Source organism: Otolemur garnettii, unplaced genomic scaffold, assembly GCF_000181295.1.
Source record: "Otolemur garnettii isolate 467f Iridium unplaced genomic scaffold, OtoGar3 scaffold00014, whole genome shotgun sequence".
NCBI lineage: Eukaryota > Metazoa > Chordata > Mammalia > Primates > Galagidae > Otolemur > Otolemur garnettii.
In genome coordinates, this window is record NW_003852409.1 from 7,077,192 (window position 1) to 7,090,263 (window position 13,072).

A 13,072-nucleotide genomic window follows, 5' to 3' on the forward strand; every position below is an offset into this window, starting at 1 on the left:
CACAGGCGCCCGCCACAACGCCCGGCTATTTTTTGGTTGCAGTCATCATCGTTGTTTGGCGGGTCCGGGCTGGGGATTCGAACCCGACAGCTTAGGTGTACGTGGCTGGCGCCTTAGCCGGTTGAGCTATAGGCACCGAGCCACCATCTTATATTTAAAGTTTTTATCACACTTATAAATTTCTATGATTGTTTGATTATTGTATTTTCTCTGCTCTTCTGAACACATATCTCAAGAGATCAGAGACTATGTGTTTTATTTACCTTTTTATCTTCAGATTAACACAATATCCAAACTGGGCAGATATTCAATACTTACATTTTCAGTGAATGAATGAATGGAAGTTATAGGAAAAACTAAATGTTTAGTATAATAAAACTACATTATGTTTTTTATTTTATTTTTTTTTGAAGTTTTTGGCTGGGGCTGGGTTGGAACCCATTACCTCCAGCATATGGGGCTGGTGCCCTACTCCTTGAGCCACAGGTGCTGCCCTAAAACTACATTATGGACTTAAAACATCACTCACAATTGTAACTAGAAAAAGGCAATTCTTATCCCAGAAATGCAGATAGTGATAAGGACAGTGGAAGTTCAAACATGATGACTAAGGCTTATGATTACAAATAACTTATTCAAGGACAACTTAATGTTCAAAAGAAATAGGCTGAAGAAAACTACTCAAGTATATTAGCCTACAAAAGATAGAGAATTCAAGCACACTACTTAAACTTTAAGTAAGTAAACCAGAGGAGGCATGGCCAGGACACTCACAGGAGAAGCAGGATAGTGCAGGGTCAACAAAACTAATTAAAAACAAAGGAAAGGAGGGTCTCAGGAGATACAAAGCCATCAATAGTATTACATGCTGCAGAAAGCTTTAGAGCAGGGGTCCTCAAACTTTTTAAACAGGGGGCCAATTCACTGTTCCTCAGATTGTTGGAGGGTAGGACTGCGGGCCCCAGGATGAGTTGGCTGCTAAGCAGGACAGGCAGTGGCAGCAAAAACACCCGGCGGGCTGGATAAATGTCCTTAGTGGGCTGCATGTGGCCTGTGGGCCATAGTTTGAAGACGTCTGACTTAAAGTTATATTATTATACCAAGTATTAACTTAAAATATGAGTGAACATTTAATAATTTCAATTGATTTAAGATGAAAGATAGCTCAATTAAGAAATGTATAAATCCTTTTGGGCAGAACCAACCAGAAGGAAATATGAAGTTTTGAGATGGGAAGAATAAGATAGGATAGTAAAAATGATGGGTATCAAAGGGAGGCTATAAGAAAAGTGAACACAGCTGAGAACATGTCAAGGTAATATAGTAAACTTCAAGATGACCGAAAGGAAGCCACTAGTCATCAACAATCAGCATTGTTTTGAGCAGATAAATAAAGCAGATTATGAAAAACGTGCATAGTAGAAAATAGGCACAGAATTACCATTCTGTGAAAATAACATCATTATCTCAGAGATTTATGTCAAAACTAGAAGGATCTGAGATTTTCCTGAGCCTACCACAGTTTCACAAATTTTAGAATAGATAGGTAACTCCTAGGTCAAAAACAAAGGACAAAGAGCTCCATGTTTATAAAGGCCCCTCTTACTCCCACAGGGGTGATATTGATAAGCCCAGACAGGAACAGCACACTACGTGGGTTACAGCTGAGGAAGCCAAATCTTAAAGCTCAAACTTTTAACTGTCCTTCATAAAGAGACAATAGCTGTATTATCCTGGGAAGCAAACAAATTGCCTTATGTTCTGGAGAGAGGCACTTTCTCTATACTAAAAAGCTAACTAATATACAAGTATCTTTCAAAAGATAACCGTTTAAAGGAATCTGTTCCAAAAATGTCTAGCAGCTGCCTGGCTCAGTGGCTCTATAATCCTGGTTCTGTGCCTGTAATCCTAGCACTCTGGGAGGCCACCGTGGGTGGATTGCTTGAGCTCAGGAGTTAGAGACCATCCTGAGCATGAGGGAGAGTCCATCTCTATAACTAGCTGGTGTTGTGGATGCCACTTGTAGTTCCAGCCACTCACCTGTAGTCCCAGCTACTCAGGAGGCTGAAGCAGGAATTTGCTTAAGCCTCAGAGTTTGAGGTTACTGTGAGCTGTGACATCACAGCACTTTATCCAGAGTGACAAAATGAGACTCTATCTTAAAAAAAAAAAAAAAAAAAAGTCTAGCAACTCAAAACTTCCATGGAAAATTGGTTATAACAAAATAAGCAAACAGTAAAACCATGACAATTATAAAACTTTTGTGCATATACAGGATCAAAAACCCTAAAAATAAAAATATATTTTATAGTTATAAATATCATCAACTACATATAGCTTATTAGTATATGTGCTCATGTATACATATCTGTCTACAACATACTCATCATCTATCTCTATCATGTCAAATTTAAGAGAGATCTCTAGTTTAAACCAAAAGGAAAGAGACAGCTGTTGGATTTTACATTAAAGTTGTCTTCTATTTCACCTGTAGACTTTCATAAAGACTTTTCATAATATTTCATTATATATAAATAGGCCGATATAGTTAATATCTCTTTGTCAAAAAATCATTAACAAAATAATAAAACAATCTAAGGAATAGTTTCACACTGGGGGACAGATTGTTAATGCTCTTGATATGTATTATAATATTTTAAACCTATTAAAAAAGTAATCTCTTAAATCTCTAGTATTATTGATAAAATCAAGAAAAGAATGAAAAACATGACAATTACTGAAAAATATTATAATTGGTAGATTAAAATATTATAATTTGTAGATTAAAATATTATAATTTGTAGATTAAAAATATTATAATTGGTATCTCTCTGATAGATACAATACAATAATATATTACTTTTTAGACTATAAATAATGCAAAGATTTGAAAACTCAAAAAAAATAGTGTAAGAAAAACATGTCACTAGTTTGCGTTTGGAGCAAGTGTCAATCAAATATTTAGGGAGAAAATGTTGAAATATATATGTGTCAGTTACATATGGCTATGTCATACATTCCATCATTCAGGAGCAGCTTAACTAGGCAGCTCTGTCTCTAGCCCTCATCTAAAGTTATAATAATGTGTCAGCCAGACCTGCAGTAATCCTATGGTTTAAGTGGGGATGACAGATCCACTTTCTGGGTGGCTTATTCACATGTCTGGCAATTTGGTGCCAGAAGGATGGTTTTTATCTGTCTAGGCCTTTCCACAGGGCTGCTAACATGTGCTTATGACATGGAAGCTGCCTTCTCTTAGCTTATGACATGGAAGCTGCCTTCTCTATAGCCAGCAATAGACCAGCACCAGAGCTGCTGTGTCTCTTAGGAACTAGCCAGTAAGTTACACCACCATTTAGCGGTATCTTCTTGGGACATGGTCCCTCCAGTTCGGTATTGAGAATGCTACACAGGGCATGAACAGCACAAGGGAAGGGCTTTTAGGGCTATCCGGAAGGTGGCTATCACAGTCTCTCTTTGGCCTTCAATTACTCATCTCCCACATGTAAATTACACTAAATTTATCTAAATTAGATTTAGTCGTGGATGAGACTTCTTGAATATAGCTCTTCAATTATAATTTTTTATCTAAACACCTATGAATAAAATATAAATTTTGCTTCCTGTAATTCTAGTACACAATATTTAAACAGTTATGGGATAAATAAATGCTAAAAAAAATTTTTTTTAAATGTTCAAAATGGGGGAAAGTAGAGGCACTTAGGAATTCAGAATATTTCCAAAAAACAACAAAGATATTTAGGCAGATTTGTGATGGGGGCTTGAATGTTATTACTTTCCTCCCCTCCCCCCTTTGGAGAAAGAGTTTTGCTATGTAACCCTCAGTAGAGTGCCATGGTGTCACAGATCAAAGCAACCTCAAACTCTTGGGCTTGAGCAATTCTCTTGCCTCAGCCTCCCAGGTCGCTGGGACTAAGGCATCCACCACAGTGCCTGGCTATTTTTTTGTTGCAATAGTCATTGTTTCTAGCAGGTCCAGGACAGGTTGAAACCTCCAGCCCTAGGGCACATGACTGGTGCCCTAGCTGCTGAGCTACAGGCACTGAGCCTGTGATTACTTGCTAGATCTTTGGCTTCATTTTTTGAGTGTGTTTTCCTTTTCCATAAACAGAAGCCTCTGTTTATAGATAAATTGATTTTTTCTATCTGAATCCTGCCTGTGGATGTTTGAGATTTAAAAGTCTCTTCATCTTTGACTGTCTCTATACTTTTCAGTCCAAACTGCTGGTATGTTTTGGAGTAAGATTCTCTTAAAGTATTTGAGTCTTCTGGGAGATTTTGCCACTCTATTAGGAAAAAAAAAAAGAGATTAACAAATCACTCTAGGTAAGTGGCATCTCACGCCTAAGTTTCTCAATCTGTATCAGTTATTTATTGCTATGTAAGAAATTTCAACAAAATAGAGTTGCATCAGACAACATTACCCCACTAATTATCTCTCATGGTTTCTCTGTGGGTACAAATTTTAGCTGAAAATTTGGACTCAAGGTTACTCATGTTATCTTTAAGTGTCTACCAGGGTGAAATCGTCTGAAAGCTTGACTGTGGTTGGTAAATCTACTTCCAAGTGAACAATTGAATGGCTGGCAGGTTGGCATTGATAATTCAGTTCCTTCCCATATGGATCTCTCCAAAGATATGCTACATACATAACAGATATTTACCCACAGGGCAATGAAATTAAGAAACCAAAGAAGAGGATACAACATTGTTTATGACTTATGTGCTGAAGTCCTATACTGTTCTCTGCAGTAGCTTAATGGTGCAAATGTTAGCCCTGTTTAACATGAAAGATGAACTGCACAAAGGAATGAATAACAAGAAAAGGGCTCAGTGAAGGTGATGCTGAAGGTGACATACCTCAGGACACCATAAGTCCTTGAAATGTTTGTGAGATGTGTTATATATATCCATAGATTTTATAAAAGAGAGAGATTTAAATCGATTTTTCCAAGTTTTACCTTTTTTCAAAGTTTTATCTTCTAATTTATATATCTCACATAATTAAACTCATAAAATCTCTTTCCGCACTCCCCAAAATGAAATATATTTCTTGTAACCTGTGACCTTATTTATTCTTTATGTCTTTTGTATTCAACTTATGTTTGGATTTATGATTATATTATTTGTGGATGGGCAACATTGACTAGCATTTAAAGAATATATTCTTTAGCATAGTAGGTCACTTTAAATTATTGATTTGTCATCAGTTTTAATCCAGAACCTGAGAAAATTCTAACACTTATGTATTATAGAATTGTGCCTGTACTTAATACTGGTATCCACAAATCTTTCTAGAAAATCAATACCTTAAATTCCATCGGGACAAAAGCTGTTTCTTCCTTATTTTATTAGGAATCTTGAGTTATTTTGAAGAGTTGATATAACTTGAACTTACCAAGAAATAAAAAATGGCATTATCACCAACAAATGAGATACTGGTTTGCTCTATGATGTTTGCTAAATTATTCCTTTCAAAGAGCTTCCATTTTGCCTTCTCTGATAAGAAATAAAATAATGAAATAGAAAAAAAAGGAGAAACAGACAAAAAGAAAGATGTACTTTCTTTTTGAAATTACATCATCTCAATTTTATTTAAATATGCACATAACTTTCGTAATTTAAGTTATCATGTGGTTAAAAATATAGGTAGCTGGGAGCCAGAATGCTTAATTTAAAAAGCTAAACAAACACAAATTCTTACTAGGTGTTGGGTCTGAAGTAAAAACTTGAATGCCTTCCTTTTCTCACATTGAAAGGGAATAGTATTATTACCAATTCTGTGGGATTGTTGATAGCATTAAATCACATGATATGTATAATGTGCTTACATAACAAAACCTGCTGCAAGAACTCAGTAAATATAGTGATTATCATTTTTAACAAAATAGTCACTTTCACTACAGGAAGCACATAACTATGAGATATTTACTGTGTCATTTCATTTAACATATTTTTCCATAATAAGAAACATATTTCTTTTTGTAGTAATTAAAACCTTTATTTCACAGTTTATTTTCTGACAGATTTCTTTCTGCTAAAGGGTTTGATATTAAATAATTTTTTGCATTTGATTTGATCATAATAGTAGAAAAATGTTGGAATGTTTGGCTTTCTTTCCTCTCCTAGGTTTTCAACACTTGAGGCAGTAATAAATAAACATATGTATATATTTTCAAATATGTATGTACATATGTATTTATCTGTGTGTGTTAAACGTGATGTATAGTTTGGAAAATAAGTAAGATAGTCTTTTTGGCTGCATGTCACTCTATCTAACTTTAATTATCAGTAAAAACAAAACTGTTTCCCAAGCTTCCAAATCAAAGTTGGCTAAATCAAAGTTTGATTGATTATTCATTCTTTCCTTAATATTCTTCCTGTACATACTAAATATTGACTTTACCATTTTAACATGTAATGGCAGTAAAACACAGACTGATTTAATAGAATGGCCAGTGCTCTGGGACTCTGTTAGGGAGCACTGAGATTCTCAAATCGACTACTTGTTAGGAGAAAATTGCTTTTAGGGATTACATCAACCCTAAAGGTTTCTGCACAGAAAAGGAAACAACAATGTAAAGATACAACCTACATAATGGGAGAAAATATTTACAAACCAACAAATACCTGATAAGGATGTAATATCCAAAATATATAAGGAAGTCTAGCAACTCAATAGCAAGGAGCAAATAACTTAATAACAATAATACTAATAATAAAGTCCACAGGCAAAGAAACTGCATCAATATTTCTTTAAAAAGACATCAAATACAAGTGGCCATCAACATTTCTTTAAAAAGACATACAAATACAAGTGGCCAACAAATTGTCTCTTGTATATGAGAAAATTCTCAAAATCACTAACCTTCATGGACACAAAAATCAAAACCATAACGTGGACAACACTACACTTTTTAGAATGGCTATCATGAGAAAGACAGGAGGATTTGGAGAAAAAGGAACCCTTGTAAAGCATTGATGGAAATGTAAATTGGTACAGAAAATAATGTGGAACTTCATCAGAAAAAAAATAATAATTGGCTCCATGCCTATAGCTCAGCAGCTAGGGTGCAGGCCATATACACTGGAGCTGGCAGATTTTAATCCAGCCTGGGGCTTGCCAAACAACAATGACAGCTACAACAAAAAATAGCTGGGAGTTGAGGTGGACCTTGGGGCAAGAGAATCTCTTAAGCCTAAGAGTGGGAGGTTGCTATGAGCTGTGATGCCATGGCACTCTACCAAGGGTGGCATAGTGAGACTCTGTCTCAAAAGAAAATAAATAAATTAAATAAATAAATAAATTGACCATGTGATTCAGGTATCTCATTCCCAATTGTATTAACTACACCCAAAGTTAATGGCATCAATACTTTGAAGAGATATTTGTCCTCTCACATTCATGGGATCATTATTTACAATGGTGAAGATACAGAATCATTCTAAGTGCCCATGAACAGATTACTGAGCAATGTGAATGTCACAAGAACACACACAGGCAAACTGAATACTAGTCATCCTTAAAAGGGAAAGATATAGTGTCATTTGCGACAATGTGTATGAAGCTGGTGGACACTGTACTAAGTGGAATAAGCCAGGAATTGAAAGACAAATGCTATCTCACCTCACTCTCCTGTGGAATCTTAAAAACACTGAACTCATAAAAGCAAAGTAGAATGTTGGGCCTGGTAGAAGTGACGGGGAAAGCAAAAGGGAATGAAGAGGTATTGGTCAATGGGCACAGAGTTTCATACAGAATGAATACATTTTTGAAATTTATTGTACAGCAATGGTAACTGTAATTAATAGTAATGTATGCATAAAATTTCTAAGAGAATAGTTTTTAAATGTTTTCACCACAAAATCTGAAATTGGTCCCAAATTGAGTCCCAAAATGAGTCCCAAAGCAGCAGATGCTGTCAGAAAAGCTGACAGAAAGAAGCACTTGTCCGCTGTTGGTGGGATCACAGACTAGTTCAGCCTAAGAGGCCGTGGATGGTAAGGGTGCTCTGGTATTTGGTATTTGGATAGTGGAGATGGGTCCCTCATGAATAGCTTGGTGATATTCTTACTATACTGAGTGGTAATTCTTAGTTCCCACAAGAACTACTTGTTGAAAGAGCCTGGCACTCCTGCTATCTCTCTTGCATCCTCTCTCACCAGGTGATCTCTGTGCATGGCAGTTCCCCTTTCCCATCTACCACAAGTGGAAGCAACCTGGGGCCTTTGCCAGAAGCAGATGCTGACACCATGCTTCTTGTACAGCATGCAGAACCATGAACCAAATAAACTCCTTTTTGTTATTAAAAAGAAAAAAGTGATACAGACATTCCTCAAAGATGTTAAAGTAGATCTATCATTTGATCATTCAATCCCTCTACTAGGTATTTACCCAAAGGAAAAAAGACATTTCATAATGAAGACACTTGCAACAAATGTTCATAGAAGCACACCATCAATACATGAATAGATTAATAAAATGTGGTATATGTATACCATGGAATAGTAAGCCACAAAAAAGATGGTGACCTAGCATCTTTCATGACAACCTGGATGAAAATGGAGACCATTCTCCTAAGTGAAGTTTCACATGTCTGCAAAAACAAACACCCTATATGCTCAAAACTGAATTGGAACTAGCTGATCAATACCTATGTGCTCATATGGACTCAATGAAATTCAAGTAGGGCAGAAGGGGAAGAGGGGATGGTTAAGTTTCCATGTAGTGTGTATATTGCCCATGGTACATGGGCCCACGGTACAATCTCTGGGAGAAGGGCACACCAGTACTTTTGAGTTAAAATATACAAAAACAAACTATGTAACCAAAACATATGTACCTCCATGATGCTCTAAAATAAAGAAAAATAAAAGTATCTGAGGGTATGGATATGTTAGCTAGCTGGATTTAATAATTTTATAAGGTATACACATATCAAAATATAATATTTTATACCACAAATATATATTTAATTTTTATTTGCTGATTATATCTTAATAAATCTGGGCTTATATACAAGACATTTTAGTTAAAGACTAAATTCACTTTTCTTAAATTTCAACCCAAAAGATCACTGTCATTCTTTTTTCTTAAATTTTTTTAAGTCATATACACATAGATCATAAATACATTTATGCATATGTGGGGTACAATGTGTTTATTTTTTATACAATCTGATGTACTGACATCAAACCAATCAACATATCACTGTCATTCTTTATGATAACAGAATTTAAAGATGCTGCTATAGAATTACCTCTTTAAAAAAATTCAAAAATGACTAGTTTTGAAAGAAATTACAGATGTCAAAGTCTAGATATAGAATGTCACCAGACAAACGGGTTCTGAATTTGCAGAATTCAATTTACTTCAATTCAGTTCAATTTTAGCCCCAACAAGCTTCTATTGTACACTTAAAATGAGGGTCAATTTTGCAAACTTAGTTATATAGTTATCATAATAACATATAGAGTTACAGATACATATAGTTATGGATATAGAGATAGATGTCTCAAATTTTCTTAATTCTGGTTGTTCATAATTCTAAAGTGATGCTAACTGCCAAGCATTAGTACCACTTGCTAATGGTCCTGTTGATGTTAAAGTTGCCTATATTTGTCCTTGAGAGAATGTTCATTCCTATATGCAGAAACTTATAGACAAATATATGTTCTGTGCCTATACCTGTATACGCTAGGGTACTTATTGTAAGTCAAGCACTGAACTTCCCTTTGTGGAGGTTACATTCTGTTGTGGAGAGAAGATAGATAATAACAAAATAAAGGTGAATAGATGAAAATGACCAAGTACACAGGGAGTTTGTCTATTTTGGGTGAAATTAGGAAGACCATGTGCATGAGGAGTTATCTAGGCAGAAATCTAGTAAAATTTAAGTTCTACAGGCACCTAGAGTCAGGTTTGGTGGTAAGTAGTTGGGGACATGGGCTCATATGAACCTATGTTCATATTCTGATCCCGTGCTTTTAGGAATTTTCTGATATACCTGGAACAGTTACTTAAATTATCTGAATCTTAGTACACTTCCAACCCCAAAATGTGATATGAATATCTATTTTAAATGTTGTTAAAACGATTGCAAAGATCTAAATATGGTAATTGGAAAACACGATGACTGAATATAGTAAGCATTCCAAAATATCAGTTCTACTGTATTTTTTCACTTTGAATATCTTAAGATGCTTCAGAGTTTTATAATATCAAATGCACCTATTTTTCTATCTATTTTATTCATACCAGTTTATTTGGCATCAACTGTTAACATTATATAAACAGCCCAGCCACTTCTATAAACACACGCCTTAACGACATTTAGAGAATAATCTTGGAGCAGCTTGCGCTTTCTTTTCAGCACAACCAAGTTGATACATTTACAATTCATATTATGAGAAAGTCATTTCATGTCTATCTACAGACACTGACATTTTGTACAATACATATTAGTCCTTGGAACCAATGTGTGGTAGCAACATACATATTTTCAGAAGCAAATATCCTTTGGAATTTGTTTTTCTTTATACACTAGACCTCCACCTTTGTGGCCTCATCTATATATTATAAACAAAGATCTCCTTGAGTTCTTTGATGCATTGCTTGGTTTTATATATATATGCTGGAACTGTTCAATAGAGGTTTGAAGATTGCTTACAGTTTCTTAATAGCACGTTTTTTTAGTGGGCACAAAGATAAAATTAATAATGAGACAGTAACAGCACTAAAAAGCACATGAATATTGTCAAAGCTAAAGTGAGATGGAGTTCGCTTCTTTCACATTGCATTATTATTTAACATTCTTTGTTTTTCTATTTTAAACCATTCGTCAAATGTTGTGTAGACATAGTCGCATACTGTCGCAGAATAAGGAAACCCATCCTTCACTTTGCTAGTGTGCAAAAATGAATTAAAGGTACCATCTTGAGATGATATTCACATGTTCATGGATTATAAAGGTGTCCTATCATGGAGTACGTTGCAAACAGTTTGGGGAAACAAAATGACAGGATATATAAAATGTCCATGCTCTTGCATTTAGTAACTCTATTTTTTGAGACTTAGTCTAAAGAACTACAGTAAAATCTCTGTAAGTTGACCACCTAAGGGACTGTCACAAACTGGTGAACATACACAGGTGTTCAACAGAAAGAGGTAGGCTCACAGTACAGATACATTCATGTACTTTACTTTCTTGTGCAGCTTTTGTTAGAGAATATCATACAAAATCATATATAATCAAAATGCAGTAAAATCATACATATGGTATCATACAAATATACAAGATCAACATATTTACTATTTTCACGTGTTTTAATCATTCTTTCAAAGTAGTCAGTCTTGGTCTATTTCTTATTCATATTACAAATGTGAAATGGAGAAAATACTCTCATTGCTGGCTATACCACTCAGCACACCTGAGCATTTTTTCACAGCAAATGACTTCAACTACATTACCAGGTGCCTGACATCTTCTTTCAGAGTCCTTGCAATTTCTGTGTCATTCTCACTTGTTTCTACTTTATTAGCTGCTTCACACATATTTACTTGGGTCTGAACTTTGATCACCATAACTTGAAAAATTGCTTCTGGGTTAGGTTCATTACAGATTGCCACCTCATCATTCATTGCAACCAAAACATCAAAATCTGCTCCTTTGAATTCTGCCATGGGAAAAAGACTGTCTAATGGGGCCAAAACATGATGCTCCTGGTATGTGACATTCCAACTTTTTTGAAATACTGCTGTATTGTTTCTGGCTGAGCTTTATTCCAGGCAAAACTGATTCACAGAACAGCATCCACAGCATTAACTAATGCAGTAGATGAAGTTGCTTTCACAGATGGATCACAGATTTGTGTTTTAGCAATAACACATTTCAGAAGTTAGGCTCAGTAGTCACTTTAAGTGTTAATCTGATGCCTTGGTGTAAAGGTGGAATCTTTGAGGTCAAATTTGGTGGCAGACATTTTAGTGTCACATCTGTGGAATGATTCACTTTGGGTGGGCAGGACAGTTGTCTACTGTCAGTAGAATAGACCATTCTTCACCTTCATTTCTCTGTCCATATCCCTTACCCACTCCTCATATAGAGCACCAGTCATCCAATGAGCATTTTTTGAACTCCAAGTGACAGGAAGATCTTCGACCTTCAGGTTCTTGAATATGCATTGATTTGCTGATTTCAATCACATCATTAAGAATGGCCATTATGAAAAATTCTTTAAAGCAATAGATGTTGGCATGAATGTTATGAAAAAGATGACTGTATCTGAATGTTTATTGCTCAGACAAACAATTGCAAGGATATAGAATAAACTGATGAGTGGATAATGAAACTGTGAGTGTGTATATAGACACACTCACACCATGGAGTCATACTCAATTATAATAGGAAATGAAATAATGTCCTTTGCAGCAACTTGATTGGTACTGGAGGCCATTATCCTAAGTGAAGTATCACAGCAATGGAAAAATAAATATGACATGGTCTCACAAGTGAGATCTAAATGATGTCCTCCAGGAGCTTTCTGTTGTCCTCTAGTCTGGCTTCTCTGAAGTGGGCCTAAGTGTACATACATTCATAATGTGGTGCAGTAACATTAAAAACTAAGAAAGGGGAGCATGGGTGGGAGAATAATCTACCTATTAGGTACAATGTACATGATTTTGGTGCTGGGCACACTAAAAGCCCTACCTTTAACACTATATGATTCATCCATACAACAAAACCACTTGTAACCCATAAATACATTGAAATAAAAATTTTTTTCTTAGAGTATTTTTCTCTTTGATTCATAAAACATTTCTTAATTTTTAAAAAAGTTATCAAAAATGCATAATAGTTGTATATATTCATGGGATACATGTATTTTGATGCAAGCATACTCATACAATGTGTAATGATCTCTTATGCCCAATTGGGGTAGCCACCACCTCAAATATTATTTCTCTGTGTTGGGAACTTTCCAAATCTACTTTTCTAATTATTTGAAATATACAATATTGTTGACTAGAGCCACTATACTTGTGCTACCA

At 35.2% G+C, this 13,072-nt stretch overlaps 1 pseudogene; it reads right to left on the bottom strand.

Moving 5' to 3' along the window:
* Positions 1-11,704, bottom strand: part of LOC100943204 — a 48,888-nt pseudogene extending 37,184 nt beyond the window's left edge.
* Between the last annotated feature and the right edge of the window lie 1,368 nt (positions 11,705-13,072).